General features: G+C 44.7%; 1 long non-coding RNA gene across 1 annotated transcript; it reads right to left on the bottom strand.

Moving 5' to 3' along the window:
- Window positions 1–8,821: 8,821 nt before the first annotated feature.
- Window positions 8,822–14,749, bottom strand: LOC146348004 (uncharacterized). Its single transcript, XR_014789912.1, has 3 exons — window positions 14,604–14,749; window positions 14,147–14,449; window positions 8,822–9,267 (listed from the first exon to the last, which is right to left on the bottom strand). It is a non-coding gene; the product is annotated as an uncharacterized LOC146348004 (long non-coding RNA).
- Between the last annotated feature and the right edge of the window lie 611 nt (window positions 14,750–15,360).

Below are 15,360 nucleotides of genomic sequence, written 5' to 3'. Positions count from 1 at the left end.
CAAAAATTGGATGTATTGTGTTCAGTCGTGGGCTCCAAAGAACCAAATACTGACAAAGTGATACAGATGCGCAAAAGAACATCAATGCTGATAAAGATCTTAGCATGTGAACTGTATGTGAAAAAGCTTAAATCCAACTATACTGTTCCAAGAGAAATGAAAATTAGGAATGGGGAATGAAAGCAGCTGTATTTGTCATTAGAGATGACAGATAAAAGAGGGAAAGAACCATCAGCTTAACCTGACATTATAGGAAGTAGAAGAGCAGAGACTAGAGTTTAACTGCAGAAATATAAGGACCATTTAGACATTGGGTGAAATACAATCTAGTTTTTCTACTGACAGAACTGTTTCCATCAGTGGAACTGGGAGAGGGGTGATTCCCCCTCCCGCATGCAGTCTCCTGTGCACCTTCAAAATCTTCTCCGGGGCTTGAGGTGACAGGTGAAGCTGCAGAGGGGAGATGAGAGGGATGATGTTCCATTGTGTGAGCAGACTTCCACTCACACAACATTGGATTCCACCCATTGCTTCTGTGTAGGAACACTCAAACCAGGGGGGAGTACCTGCTTGCTCTGGCCTCCTCCCATGTATTCAGCATGACGTCTGCACAGAGAATATACATATTCAATGTATATTCACAGGGTCTACCCACACAATCAGGAGTCCAGTAAAAAACAGAGTCCCTCCCTGATCACATGTACAGACTATGTATATTCTGCTGAAGACATGCAGGGGAATAGATGGCAAAATAACATCTGTACAATTCTATGGATTTAGCTTGAAGATGAAGAAACTTGACAGCAAGAGCAGGACAATGAAATATGTTGCCTAAAAATACTATGACATTTCTTTCACTGGAGGTTTTCAGGAGACATTTAGACAAGATTTTGTCTGGGGCATTTTAGGTATCACATTTCCTACTTCACTATAGGATTAACACATGAAGTGGGCTGCAGATACTATTTTCTGGTTCCTAGACATAACAATTTGGCATGACATTTACTGTGCTGTAGGCCAATATTCCTAATAGAAAGCATCAGATTCAGCCTCTCTAACTCAGCTTCTGTCAAGTAGCAGGCAAGGTAACATGAGGGAGAGGCAAGCAAGGCAACCATGTAGCAAATCTGTAGCCAAAAGGGTTGGAGTCTTGTAGTTACTCAGACCAAACCTGACCTGAAAGGTTTTATTGGCATCAGGTTATATTCCCCGATCCACTCTGGCCTAGTAAAAGATTTTCTTGGTGGTCTGGCTGGTCTCCCTGTAGGATCTTGGCCAATGGGAAGCTCATTGCTGAATAAGACAGCACTAGAAACTTTGTTTTAATTCCATTTCCAGCTATTTACAAAAACCTCGACAGTGCCAAAGGTCTATAGTATTTTAGTGGGATGAAAACTATTCTATAATGTAGGTCACAAAGGTCAGGAAATTCTCCAGCAGCAAATGCTGCAAAAAACTCCAGAGCTCTGATAAAAGTGCAAACTGTCATGGCCGGGCCATGGGCAGCAGCCTGGAGTGACCAAAGAACAATTTGGACCAGAGGCTAACAAGTAGGCAAGACCAGAGAAAAAAGCCAGGACAAAAGAGCAGTCAGGAGCAGAGGGCAAACTAGAAAGCAGATGTGGGGAACCAGCTAGGAGTCAGGATCAGAGGGCAAATCAGAAGGCAGGACTGAAGAACAAGCCAAGAATCTGGATTGACAAGCAAGACTATACACACCAGAGTTCAGGTAGACCTTGTTGCTTAAGCAAGGTTCAGCTGAAACAGGAAGTCCCTTTATACCTTTTCCTGCCCGGAGGGTTCCAGTGGCCAGTCTGAGTGGGTGCGGTCAGTCTAGGTCTGAAGGTTCTTACCGAGAAACTGCCACTGGCAGTTCAGAGATTCACCACATGGGGCAGTTGCATGCATTTCCTGACACTTCATGGAAGGGCTGCAGTTATGCACTTCACCACATGGGGTCAGCAGTTTCTATCATGAACCTAGAGATCATGTTGTTCAACAGAGCAGGAGTGAGAAGACAAATGTTTACTGTCTAGTTTAATTACAGATTTATATTTAATGTGTTTTACATGTAAACATGGTATTAGTTATGTGAACAATCTGTGGCAAGGCTTGTGCTCATATTCTCCCTTTCTACCACAAACAAGCCCTGAAACTTTCACTTCCGATTTTAAACAAACCACATTTCCCCATGATGTCCAAACCCAGGGAACTGTGGTTTGTTTAAACTATAGTTAGTGAAAGCAAGCCAGGATCAAATAATGCTTTCAGCTTCGAACTTGTTGTGAAACCATAGTTTAAATAAACCACAGCTCCCTGAGTTTGGATGTGATGGGGAAGAATGGTTAGTTTAAAATCTAACATGGATGCTTCTGATCTCCTCCTCTAGTAAGAACATAAGAGCCATGCTGAATCAGACCAAATGCCTGTTAGTCCAGCATTCTGTTCATACAACGGCCAAGCGGCTGCCTGTGGGAAGCCTACAAATAGGACATAAGTGCAGCAACTATCCATAGGAATACTGCCTTCAATACTGGTAATATAGCCATCATGAAATTGCTATATATAGTAATATAGTAGCCATTTATAGCCATACCCTCCATTAATTTGTCTAATCTTTTATTAAAACTAGCCAAGTTGGTGGCCATCATTGTGATAGTGAATTCCATAGTTAAACTATGTGCTGTGTGAAGAAGTACTCCCTTTATCTGTCTTGAGTCTCCCACCATTCAGCTTCATGGGATGACCCTGGGTTCTAGTACTGTGGGAAAGGGAGAAAACATCTCCCTCTCCACTTTCTCCACACCATGCATAATTTTGTATACACCTCTATCAGATTCCCCCCCACCCCCTTACCTGCTTTTTTCCTAAGCTAAACAGTCTCAGACTTTATAGGGAAGTTGCTGTAGCCCCTTGTTTTGGTTGCCCTTTTTCTGATACATAAAAGAGGAGGAGATGAAGATGTTAAAGCTCATGAGCACTTGTGATGAGCTCATTGATGTAACAGAAAAACATGGCTTCCCATTACATCTGAACTGGTCAAATGTGTTATGTTGATTGATCTGTATTGCAGCAGAAACTAATATGGCCACATATTAAATGGTGTAATGGTATAAAATGAGTAGCAGTGGCTTTTGGGGGAGGGGGGAGAAAGTGAAGGTTTTAATGTTTCCTTTTCCATCTTTCAGGAAGTTGAAGAAATTTAACACAGGGCTTTCTGCCATTATCATTAAAGCTATAAAATCAGAATTCAGTTCCAAACTACTGCCAGGGATCAATTAAAATTCCAGCTGCAAAATTTAATAGGACCCACAACACATAATTCCATTCTGCCTCTATTTATTTTCATTCTTCAAAGTGAGCTCATGATGGAAACATAACCAGTTTTTCCATTCATCTCTAGAAGAAAGGAGGAATAAGATGGAAGAGATGATGGAAGGTTTAGGAAGCATAGTTGCACCTTCAAAGAACGGTAGCATATTGCTGCTGCAAATAAATGTGCAACAACAGCTTTATGAACACTTTAACATATAGAAGTTCTCCAGGTTCCAGAGGATCTTTGCAACAATAATGGTGTGTTTTCACTGTCCTGGCCCATCAATAAAAACTAGCAAATTTATATGTTAATTCATATACCCAGCACTAGGAAAATCTAAACTCTATTACAGAAAAAAATCTATGTAGTTGGTCTGCAAAATGAATTTAAATTAACATAGTTTGAATAAATAAATACAAAAAGCAGACATTCCAAGCGAGGTCTGAGATAGTTTCATGGTTCTGTAATACATTCATGATATCAGCCACTGAGAATGCATGGTTTGTCATTGCCTCATTCAGAAATCAACACCCTAACCATTTCATTTCTTCATTTGTCCTTTCTGCTGAAGAGATTGCTGATATAAAAGGATAGGCTTCACAGTTCTGCACAACAGTGTTCACACTATTTCGCCAAACAAAACCAAGGCATAGGCTGAGATCTGAAGGCACATGATGGAGCCATTTGGTAAAGGTAAGCCAATCTGCATCTGATCCATGCCTGGATGAGTTACTGTCAGGGCCCAGCCCCAGCACTGCAGGGGGCCCTATGGTGTACAGTCAGAATCTGATCAGAAGTGATCCAGAAGGGTTTGGAGCCCAGTTCAGATGTGGGAAGCCCTAGAGGGCCTTAGAGTTTGGCTAAGCTTAGTTATTCATGTAATGGCAAGAGGAGGGGTGTTGGTGGTTTGGGCCTAATCAGCCTGTGGAGTGTTACCGCACATGTGAGCTTATCTCTGTCAGTTTTCTCAGAGGAAAGTGGGGGGAGCTGAGTCACTCCTGTCCAGCTGCTAGTTTTTGACCTTGAATGCCATGGCTATAGTTAAGAAAGCTAGCATGAGATACAGAAGGGGCAGGGGCTTCAGAGGTCTCACACAGATTGATATGGCATTGGCAACTCAAGAACAGAAATATCCTGTGTAGCATAGAACTCATTTATGGGCTAGAATCCCATCTCAATTAGATTGTTAGGAGGTCTGTTATTGCAGCCCCACCTGTGCTTTTCATCTGTTGCCCAGGCTGGGAGCCTTTGCTGAGAACTTCATCTTTACTGTCCATCTTTTATTGGCTGTCGTTACCTTCCATCTTTTACTGTAACCCTTTATGTTTGGGACTTCCCTCTGTCTGAGATGTGAGACATTTCTCACCTGGACTTATTCTGTTCCACCTGAATTGTCTGTGAAACCATATCCTGCCTGTATGAACTGTGAATCATTAATAACCTGCCATGGAATTGTACTGTTATAGTTTTCATAAACCCTGAATTCTTGTTTGCTATGGATTGTGTATCTTTGTCTCCAATAGCCCAGAGGGCTTCTGGCTTGGACTGATCATGACTCTAGGATTTTCCTGTGCCTTGGCCCATCTAGCATGGAGATACCAAAGTAGAAGCTATGGTCATCTAAATCTCTACATGTGGACTTACTCTTCAGCCTATGTTTTGACTGTTTGATTTGATAGGCTTGGACCCATATAGCATGGAGATACCAACAAAGAATTCAAGGTTGGACTAAATCTGTGTGTGTGTGGTTATATCTCGTGTGTGTGTGTGTGTGTGTGTTCTAGGACCCTTGTCTTTGATTGCCTGGGATGGTTTACAGCAGGAATCATTCAAGTACATCATCCTTGCCCTGTACTGTACAGACTGCAACTGGGAAACCCAAAGGGGAAGGGATCACAGCCAACCCTGATTCAATAACCACAGATTTTGTCAACCACCTCTGTGCCCCAGCTCTAGAAGAAGTTAGTATGTATTCTTCAGTTACACATGAAAAGCTTCAAGTATGAGAGCCAATGCCGAGCTCTCCTTTCTCCTTGCAATATGGACTGCTGTTTTCAATGTATTTGTATATACACCTAGAGCCACAGTGTTGCGGCAAAGCCTTGGCTATCCAGCACAAGGCCAGTTTGAGCTAAAACCTTGCATGCCATTGCTGGAAAATTTGGGTAGCCTTGAGAACCTAAGGATATAAGAAACTATGTTCAATCCTCTAAAATCTATCCATGGTCCAGGAACCTGCTAACAACCCTCCTGGATTCTTATAGTCATTAACTAAGCCTTCTGGCCATGAAAACTTTTATCTATAGACTTTGTCACTGATTTGCCTCCTTCCCAGAGCCAGTCCACTATTCTAGTAGTGGTGGGTTGTTGTTTGTAAGAAGGCCTGTACTAGACTGCCAACTGTCAAAAACGCAGCCAAGCTGTTTATGTACCATGTGTTCTGGCTGCATGGGTGGCCATCCCTTGGATGGATGGATCCAATTCATAGCACTGTTTTTGCATGAGTCATCAACTCTCAGACTCCCTTTTGTTCAGCAACCCAAGAAGGGACCTCAGAGGGGTTTTACAAGCAATCCTATGATGCATGGGATGCACTCCCAGGGACCATAGGATTGTTCTCTCCATGTCCCTCCATAGGAAAAAAAATCTCTGCTTACTGAAACCTAGCAGATCAGGAAGAAACTATTTTCTATATGTATGGATTTTTTCTTGTATGAAGGAGTGTTCGGTCATACAAGCCCCACCTGGAGTCTGAAGTGGTACAGTCCAGACACAGGCTGCCTTTATATTAAATAAAAAAACCTGCAGTACTTCCATTGTGGAGCCTTTCCGCGTTTACAGCAGGCTCCCAGACAGCAGCCATGTGCTTGGTGAGAAGGGAAGTTTTTAATTTTCAAAGTTCCATGGAGAGCAATGAAACAGCGCCATCTAGTGGCCGTTTCAATACTGTAACAATCTGACTTAAATAGGTAGTTCATTATTTTCGGATCTTTTTGAGATGGAATAACCAGGAAATACCTCTGGATGTGCCCTGGAGGTTGATGGCATCATGAAAAGGACCCACAAACTTCCATGAGTGAGCAATCTCAATTTGTTGTTTATTTGGTCAGTTGCTTCTCAATAGCAGGATAAAAACTCCATGTGAAGAAGCCCACAATTTAGTCACCTTAGAGAGAACTAGCCATAGCTACAGAGATGAAACAGAGCTTTATATTATGTTCAGATTACACTTCAAATCTGCCACAGAACATTAGGGATGGGTGGAATGCTTACCTGCCATTTCGGGGGGGGGGGGTCCGCAGGGGGGGGATGCAATCCGTTCCTCTCCCCCGGAATCCTCTTCGGCCGGCTCCGCTCTGTGGTGGTTCTGCGGAGTCGCCAGCCAGCTCCAAGGGGACTACTGTCTGCGGACGCAAATGGCGTCCCAGACACCATTTGCGTCCGTAAAGGCCTTAGTTTAAGGTAAATGCAGCCGTAAATGGCTGCATTTACCTTAAACTAAGGCCTTTATGGCCACAAATGGTGTCCTGGATGCCATTTGCATCCTCAGTCAATCCACCCAGCCAGTGATACGGCAATGGCAGCCGTATCACTGGTGCTCCGGAGCCAGCCGGCAGGGGGGAATCTGGCCAGCGAGGATTCCTCCTGGAGGTGCATGTAGGAGATCTGATCGTCCGTGGACTTCGGGGGCCGGATTCAATAGAATCCAGCCTCATTGGGGTCCGTGGAAGATTTCTCCAACATCCCTACAGAACATAGAACAGGGATGCAGAACCTCTTTTGACCCAGGGGCCAAATTCCATTTCAGAGAAGCTTTTGGGGGCCGCAGAGGAAGACAGGGCTGAAGGTGAAAGGGGTGAGGCTGAAACTACAAAAATACCAGCATAGGTCTTCTACTGCCAGTAACTAAGCCTTAGGAGAGGCATTTCAGCTTTTTAGAAAGGAGAACAAACTGCACAAAAGCCAAGAAGTGATTGGTGATCAAGGGTAAAGGGGGAGGAGCCAGGTGAAGGAGGCAGGGCCATCTGAGGAACCATGGGGGCCTGGACTGGGAGGGCCAGTGGCTGCCATGTTTGAGGTTTTGCCCCCCTGACATAGGACATTCTCCTCGTGGTGGACAGAATATGAGTATCTTTCATTGGTACTTATTTGTAGGGATGTACGAAAGTCACTTACCTGTTCGTGGATTATGTTTATGGTGGGGGGGAGGCGTACCGTTCCTCCCCTTGGAATCCTGGATGGGGGGGAGGCGCTCCGTTCCTCCCCCCCAGAATCCTCCACGGCCAGTTGTGCTCCGCGGCAGCTCTGCGGAGCAGCCGGCCAGCCCCAGCCAGGCCAGAGCCATCCGCAGCCGGATTTCCGGCCGCGGAGGGCTCTGGGTAAAAACAAAAAACAAAAAAACGCATACGCAAATGGTGGCGGCTACGGCAGCCGCCATTTGCGCTCCTTATTTTTGCCCTCTTAATCTATGTAAATATTTACGTAGACTATGACGGCAAAAATAAAGGGGAACGCAAATAGCATAGCGGGCGCTATTTGCATCCCTTTTTGATTCCCCGTTTTAGCCTACGTAAATATTTACGTAGGCTAAAACGGGGAATCAAAAAGGGATGCAAATAGCGCCCGCTACGCTATTTGCATTCCCCTTTATTTTTGCTGTCATAGCCTACGTAAATATTTACGTAGACTAAGACGGGCAAAAATAAGGAACACAAATGGCGGCGGCTGTTGCCGCCGCCATTTGCGTACGCGGTGTTTTTTGTTTTTTTAACCCACCCAGCCATGATAGGCTACGTAAAGATTTACATAGCCTATCACCTTGTTTTTTGTTTTTTTTTAAACCTAGCCATGATAGGCTATGTAAATCTTTACGTAGCCTATCACGCCTTTTTTTTTTACAAGAACAAGAGTGGAAATGGTGGCGGCGGCAGCTGGTCGGAAGACCAGCCACCACTGCCGGAGCCGCCGCCGCCCGGAAGATCCTCCCCAGGTGAGTCTCGTCCCAGGTGGATCTGCAGGGGGGCAGGGGGGTGGCAGACTGTTCCGCCACAGATTTTGGGGGGCCGAATGCACTGGCATTCGGCCTCACCAAGATCCGTGGCGGAATTCTCTGCCATCCCTACTTATTTGAAAACCTAGCCACCACTCCTCTACGTAGCAAAGAAACAAACATGCCTTGTGGGTGGGTACAGATGGCAGCTTTTGGGTACACTCAGTCTGGGTACATAGGACACATTTTACCAAACTTGAGATCCATGATTTAAAGAACGTGGTAGTAGTTAGACCTACTGCAAAAGCACAAGACGAACTAATTTCTAAATGAGGGGACTCTCCTGATTAGGTTTTCATATGGCATGGAAGCAGTATACAACTTAAAGATTAAACATCAAATATCCTGCTAGGCATGCCCAAGCTTTTGTGTCAACCTGGAAGAGCTCTTTGAATCCTGGCCAAGATCACTAAAACACACCGTTGCAAAGAAACTGATCAATCCATTACGTACTAAAATAAACCACAAGATTTTTTTTTAAAAAAATGTACAGTAATTTCTAACTGTTCCAGATTTTTCGCAACTGTAAAAAGAATGTACAGTTCTCATCGCATAACCCAGCAAGATGCCTAGAGTAATAGGGTGTTTCGTAGCTCTTAAAATCAGTTTGGGTTTTTAAAAAATTATTGTTATTATGGAAGAATAGGCAGGAAAGTAAGACTTGACAGCCTACTATAAGTGTTGAGACTGTAAAACAACAACAGGTGTTTCTTGTTCGTCCTGTAAAAGAAATTGATGTGCTCTTCACTACCCCGGCCCAGTCTGTGGAGAATTTTACAGGTAGTAAGACAAGTATACTCTTCATGCCAGAGTGCTCCCAGATAATTTCCTCACAGCAGGTGTATCAACACTGTTGCATCTATAGTATAATGATTAATCCAGCCCTATTGTCACAGGAAGTCTGTAAGAAAGAAAAGGAAAGGAAAGCAGAAGACCAAATAAACGTATATTATCTTCAGTATACAGGCAGTGATTTACTGCTACCTCAGAGATCAATTGGTCCACTTACTGCATAAATTGATGATGGCTATTTATCTAATGGCAGTATCCTCAATGGTCTTTTTAAAGGAAGCTGGATCATATTAAACTAACATTTGAAGTAAAAAGAGACACAAAGCAGCAGACAGTGCTTTGCTTTCCGTTGCCTTTTTAATAGTTATGACAAAGATACGTAAGCCTGACAAATGGCTGGCTATGAGAATGAATTAGATACCAATGTAAGGCCATTATTTTTCAGAGTTCTTCTTTGAATGTTGTAAAGTGCTGTAGTATCATTTATGTCAAAGCACACACACACACCCGTCAGGATCCATAAAGTTCAGAATTACATCATAAGCCTCATATTCCTTTCAAAAGTCAATGAATGGAGGGGTTGGTTTCTGACTGCTGGCCCCACCACCTGATCTCTGTGCAGTTGCCCATCCTGACCCAAACCTTTGCACATTGGGGTGGAACATAAAAATTGGACCTACATGCACACAGCTGTACATGACTGGGAACCATGATTGGGAACCAGGTTTTGTTTCGTAAGGTCTTGCTATGTCTCCCTAACGCACTGAGGTTAGTGGTGGAGCTTGAAGATGTGTGTTGGCCAGGGGTAGGGCTGGTCACATTCCCCATCCACACATTGATTGAAGGCAAGGAAGGAGACTGCTATATTATAGCAGTCTTTTGAACTTACATGTGCACCATTGGGGCTTCAGAAGTGTTTTGCATGGTGGTTTCTTGAATGTAGGATTATATCATCTTAGGCTATCTAGGGCTCTTAGCCTGAGGTTCTGATTGAAAATAAATAAGCAATAGTCATGTGAGACAAAAGGTGGCTGTTAGAATCATAGAACTGGGTTGGTGAGGGCTTTCAGGTACCCACTGCCCTGGTTGTCACCCTTGTTTGGGCCTTAGACCCAGAGGGAGGTGAGCTATCCCTCCTCCAGCCCTACTGCTCCTACTGGCACCTCAACTCTAGGCTAGCTGCCTGAGTTATAAGTCAATTCTCCCTGGGCTTCACTTGCCAGCCTTTAAATCCCTCTTGGCTTAGCTCCCCCTTGCTCTTTCCCCAGCCCTCAAAAAACGTCTTCATCTTGCTCTCTTGGGGGATGTGTCCCCATCACCAGGGCAATGGGGCAGCAGCTTTTAACTCCTCTTGAGTCACACACAATATCACTTGAACAATAGGTAAGGCCTTGATAGCCCGCTCAGGCAAAGTTCCACGTTGACTGCTGTTGGTAGTAGTGGCACGTCAGGGATGCCCACCCAGTTTGTGGCTTATGGTTTCACCTGAAGGAAAGGAAAGGTTCCTCCTGTGCAAGCACCGAGTCATTGCTGACTCCTAGAGGGACGCCGCTTTCGCTGGCGTTTTCATGGCAGACTATAGTGGGGTGGTTTGCCATTGCCTTCCCCAGTCATTACTACCTTTCCCCCAGCAAGCTGGGTTCTCATTTTACTGACCTCGGAAGGATGGAAGGCTGAGTCAACCTGAGCCAGCTACCTGGGACTTGTTGTTGTTCAGTCGTTAAGTCGTGTCCGACTCTTCGTGACCCCATGGACCATAGCACACCAGGCCTTCCTGTCCTCTGCTGTCTCCCGGAGTGTACTCAAATTAGGGATGGCAGAGAATTTCTCCCTGAAACTTCGGGGGGCCGAGCGCCAACGTGTTCGGCCCCCCGAACAAGTTTCGGGGAGAAATCCTCCGAACCCCCCGCCCCCCGCCCGGGACGGGACTTACCTTCGCCAAATGTCCCTCCCGGCGGCAGGTCCGGCCGGCGGTTCGGCGGGTGTTCGAGCGGGGCGGGAGCGGCAGCTGGTCTTTCGACCAGCTGCCGCTGCCGCCATTGCAATAAAAGAAAAAAAAAACACGCCCCCTGATAGGCTATGTGATAATTAATGTAGCCTATCATGGCTAGATTTGCAAAGTCAGCCGTGATAGGCTACGTCAATCGTCACGTAGCCTATCACGGGTGACTTAAAAAAAAAAGAAAAAAAGCGCGTACGGATAATGGAGGCCCCCATAGGGAGCCGCCATTTCTGTTCCTTAATTGGTCGCTGTAGTCTACGTAAAGATTTACGTAGACTACGGCGAAAATAAGGACAACGCTATTTACGTTGCACTTATTTTTGCCGTAGTCTACGTAAATCTTTACGTAGACTACAGTGACCAAATAAGGAACGCGAATGGCGGCTCCCTATGGGGGACACCATTAGCGTACGCACTTTTTTTTTTTAAAAGTCACCCGTGATAGGCTATGTGACGATTGACGTAGCCTATCACGGCTGACTTTGCAAATCTAGCCGTGATAGGCTACGTTAATCGTCACGTAGCCTATCAGGGGGCTTTTTTTTTTTTTTAAACTTTTGCGTTCGCAGCCGGGCGAGGCGGGAAGCCTCCCCCCCGGCCTGAACTTTGCGGGGGGCGCAGCGAAGCGCCTCCCCCCCACCGCGAACCAGCTTCGGCAAAAGGTAAGGGACTTTCGTCCACCCCTAACTCAAATTCATATTCATTGCACACACTAATTCTGCAAGCACTGAAAAACTGTCAAAACACATCAACAAACAGTCCACACGTAGCTAACTAAAAGGCCCCAAGAATAGTTTGAGGGCCCATAACATTATTCCAGTGTTAAAACGTACTGTAGTCTGTCAATATGGGAGAGTGCCTCAAGGCCATATATATCAGAATCAGAACACATCTCCAGTTAGAGCAGTGGTGGGCCAACGGTGGCCCTCCAGATGTTGTTGAATTGCACCTCCCATCATCCCTCACTATCGGCTATGCTAGCTAGGGCAAAGGGGAGTTGCAGCTCAACAGCATCTGGGGGGACACAAATTGCTCTCCCTTGAGGGCTCTAAAGTCATGGGTATGGGACAGAGCTTTTCCTGAGACCTTGGATAGCTACTGCCAGTTAGTGGAGACAATACTGGGCTAGGTAGGCCAATGGTCTGACATGGTGGGCAGTATCCAATTCTGCCCATTCACAGGCAAGACCCCTCACTGCTTCCATTCTGTGAGTGGCCAGCCCTGCCAATTACATTGCGCAAATAGCACCCACTGCTTGTCACTGGAGATTTACCGTTTCCAGGAGCAAGCCCTGAAACAAGTGGAAACCCTCATTTCTGGAAGAGGGCAGGTCAGTGGAGCTCCTTGATGCAAGCTCCACTGACCTGCCCTGTTCCAGAAATTGCTCATTTCAGGTTGCCCCCAGAAGCACTAAATCTCCATTGCACAAGTGGTGGGCGCTGCTTGTGCAACAGAATTGGCAGGGCTGGCCGCTCGCGAGTGGTCACCATTTCACACTGCCCAGGCTTCATGTGCCTTTGGAACCTTATGGAAACTCTTCAGAGTGACTAAAGACAGAAATGGGGTGTATGTAATGAATCACAGGGGGAAAATAAAAGTCAGCCAAGCAATTAGGACTATTGAACTTGGCCAGTAGTAACCTGTGTTTGCTCGATTGGTGGTGATTATGGCGACATCAGGGAAACAAAGACTTTGTCCTGATCTTATTTGAAAGTTAGCTGAATGAAATTGTTGAAGTGAACTAAAGGCAAAGCAAAATCTGAGGTATTCTATTCTACTCTTTTCTAGATGGTTGCTTCATATGCTTCAAGGATGGATCATGGTTTTCAAGACATGTTTTATGGCCAAGCCCTATTTCATATTAAGCCCTGACATCACTGAGGATAGCAGCTGACTTTCTATCAGAAGTGCACAAAGCTAACACAGAAGGCAAAACATGCAACTTCCCCTTAGGGCAGGGATCTGTGGCTCTCCAGATGTTGTTAGACTTCCAGTCCCATCAGCCCCAGCCAGCATGGCCAATGTGAAGGATGGTGGGACAGTTGTAGTCCAGCAACATCTGGAGGGCTGTGGGTTCCTTCCTGCTCTCTGGCTTAGGATATTACAGTAGAAGCTTTCAAAGTGGACATGCAAGTCATTTGCAACACTTCACTTAATTCAGTATAACACATCTGAAGTCATCTTATGTATATATGTATTCTGCATTTACTATTTATTATGTATTCATGGCTTAGGTCCATAGATTATCCATACAATGTGTTGTATCCAATTAACCCCTCCCACTGATGGAGGATGGCATTTTCCTGCATTCTCTCAAAATCTAGGGGATGCTCTAGTGCAGATATGGGAGGGAAGTCAGGGAACAGGGACTGCAGTGGGGAGGAGAGGAGGGGAAAGTCCTGTTATTTGAGCAGAAGTACGTTTGCACGATGTTGGATTTTGCCCATTCAGATCTCAGTGTAGGATCTCCTGCAAATGTCCCATCATCTGACATGAGGTGGGTGCCTACCAAAAGGAAGATCTTCTAAGTTGTGACACCCCAGTTGAAGAATACTCACCCCAGAATGCTCGTACCTGCTACCTAACTTATTGTCCTTTGGTGCCAGGCAAAGATCTTGGCACTTTCTTGAGCCTTGTAATCCTGCAGACTCTTTTATGCTGCTTGCTTCTTATGACTGTATGGCTTTTAGTTTATTTCTATTTACTTATATATTTCTGTATTTACATTTTAATTAGTTTATTCTTATTGTAAACAATCCTAGGGATATGATTAAAGTGTGGTTAAAAAAATACTTCCAATAAATAAATAACAATTTGTGTAGTTAGTTATTTGATGGATTTTTGTCTCGGTTTTCAACTGCAACTGTCAATGTGGCTAGCAGTAATAATAAAACACAATGAATACATTAAAAGCCATGCACTTAAAACAAAAGAAGACTAAAACAAAAACTGTCCAGCTGGAGCAGATTCTTAGTTGTGTCCTCACCTGCTTCTCTCTGTCTCTGTCTCTTTCCTGGATTCCTTCCCACAGATTGGTGTTTGCCTGCTGTCCAGTTCCTTCCAGTAGAGCCGTTTGAGTTAGATGGTGGGGGAGGATCAACAGCAGACTCCTGGTGTTCTCCTCACTTGCCTTCTTCTCTTTCCATTTCTTATGAAATGTGAAGTATATCCACTTTCACCTACCAGTTTGCTGCCTGTAATATGATTAACAGTCAGCTATAGGGAGGTGAAACCAGAGTAAGGGAAGACTTCCTTTAAAATCATTACAAATTCAGATTTGTACACTGACCTGTAAAACAAAGATGAAAACCATTGAAGGCATTGCCAGTTACTGAGAAGTTATGCATCATCGTCGTCATCGTCATTTTAAAACCCTAAATTCAGTGAGAGGCTGCAGTAGCAAAAATATTGAAAGACAGAATTCTCAGGAGAAATGAGCTTACCTGCAAGTGCTGGTCATTTTCTCCATATACTGCATTACTCCCTCCTAGTGATGAAATGGTTTCCTAATAGGATGAAAACACAGGGCCCTATTGTATGCAGCGACCAGCGAGTCACTTTTGATAGTGAATTACTACTGTATGCTGGAAATTTTTTCCAATGCTGCATGAGTTCATTAGACCAATTATACTGAGAATGTTGGAGAGACAAGACTGTTTTGGTCATGGGTAGTGTTAGTGGTTTCCTGCGGTGTGGTGTTTATGATAGGAGCAGTGTGACTCAGCATGCATGTTAGACCTGCCTGGGGCAAGTATGTAACTTAAATGCCCGCGTTTTGATATTTGTTCACTCCCCCCACTTCCAGCAGAATACTTACAGTAAGCTGATCTATTTGGCTGTTTTCCCACTGTCTTTGTTTATGTTCCAACTCCATTCCAAAAATCCAAAACAAGTGTCTGGGAGGAAGGATGACCTTTTAATAAACAGAACACATTTTTTTGTGGAACTGATTGTAAGAGTATATCGGCCAAGACATGTAGTGACCATAAAAATGTGGGGTATGAAAATATATGAACAGAGCCAGAGTGGTATAGTGGTTAGAGTGTTGGCCTAGGACTGGGGAGACCCGGGTTCAAGTCCCGGCCCAGCCATGAAGCTCACTGGGCAACTTTTGGTCAGTCATTGATTCTCAGCCTAATCTACTTCACAGGGTTGTTGTGAGGATAAAAATGAGGAGGATCATGTATGCCACCTTGGGGT

The sequence above is a fragment of the Heloderma suspectum genome, chromosome 4 (genome assembly GCF_057233095.1).
Source record: "Heloderma suspectum isolate Gila_16-S chromosome 4, 16-S_ref, whole genome shotgun sequence".
Lineage (NCBI taxonomy): Eukaryota > Metazoa > Chordata > Lepidosauria > Squamata > Helodermatidae > Heloderma > Heloderma suspectum.
The sequence above is the reverse complement of the archived record's forward strand: the minus strand, read 5'-3'. Positions and strand labels throughout refer to the sequence as shown.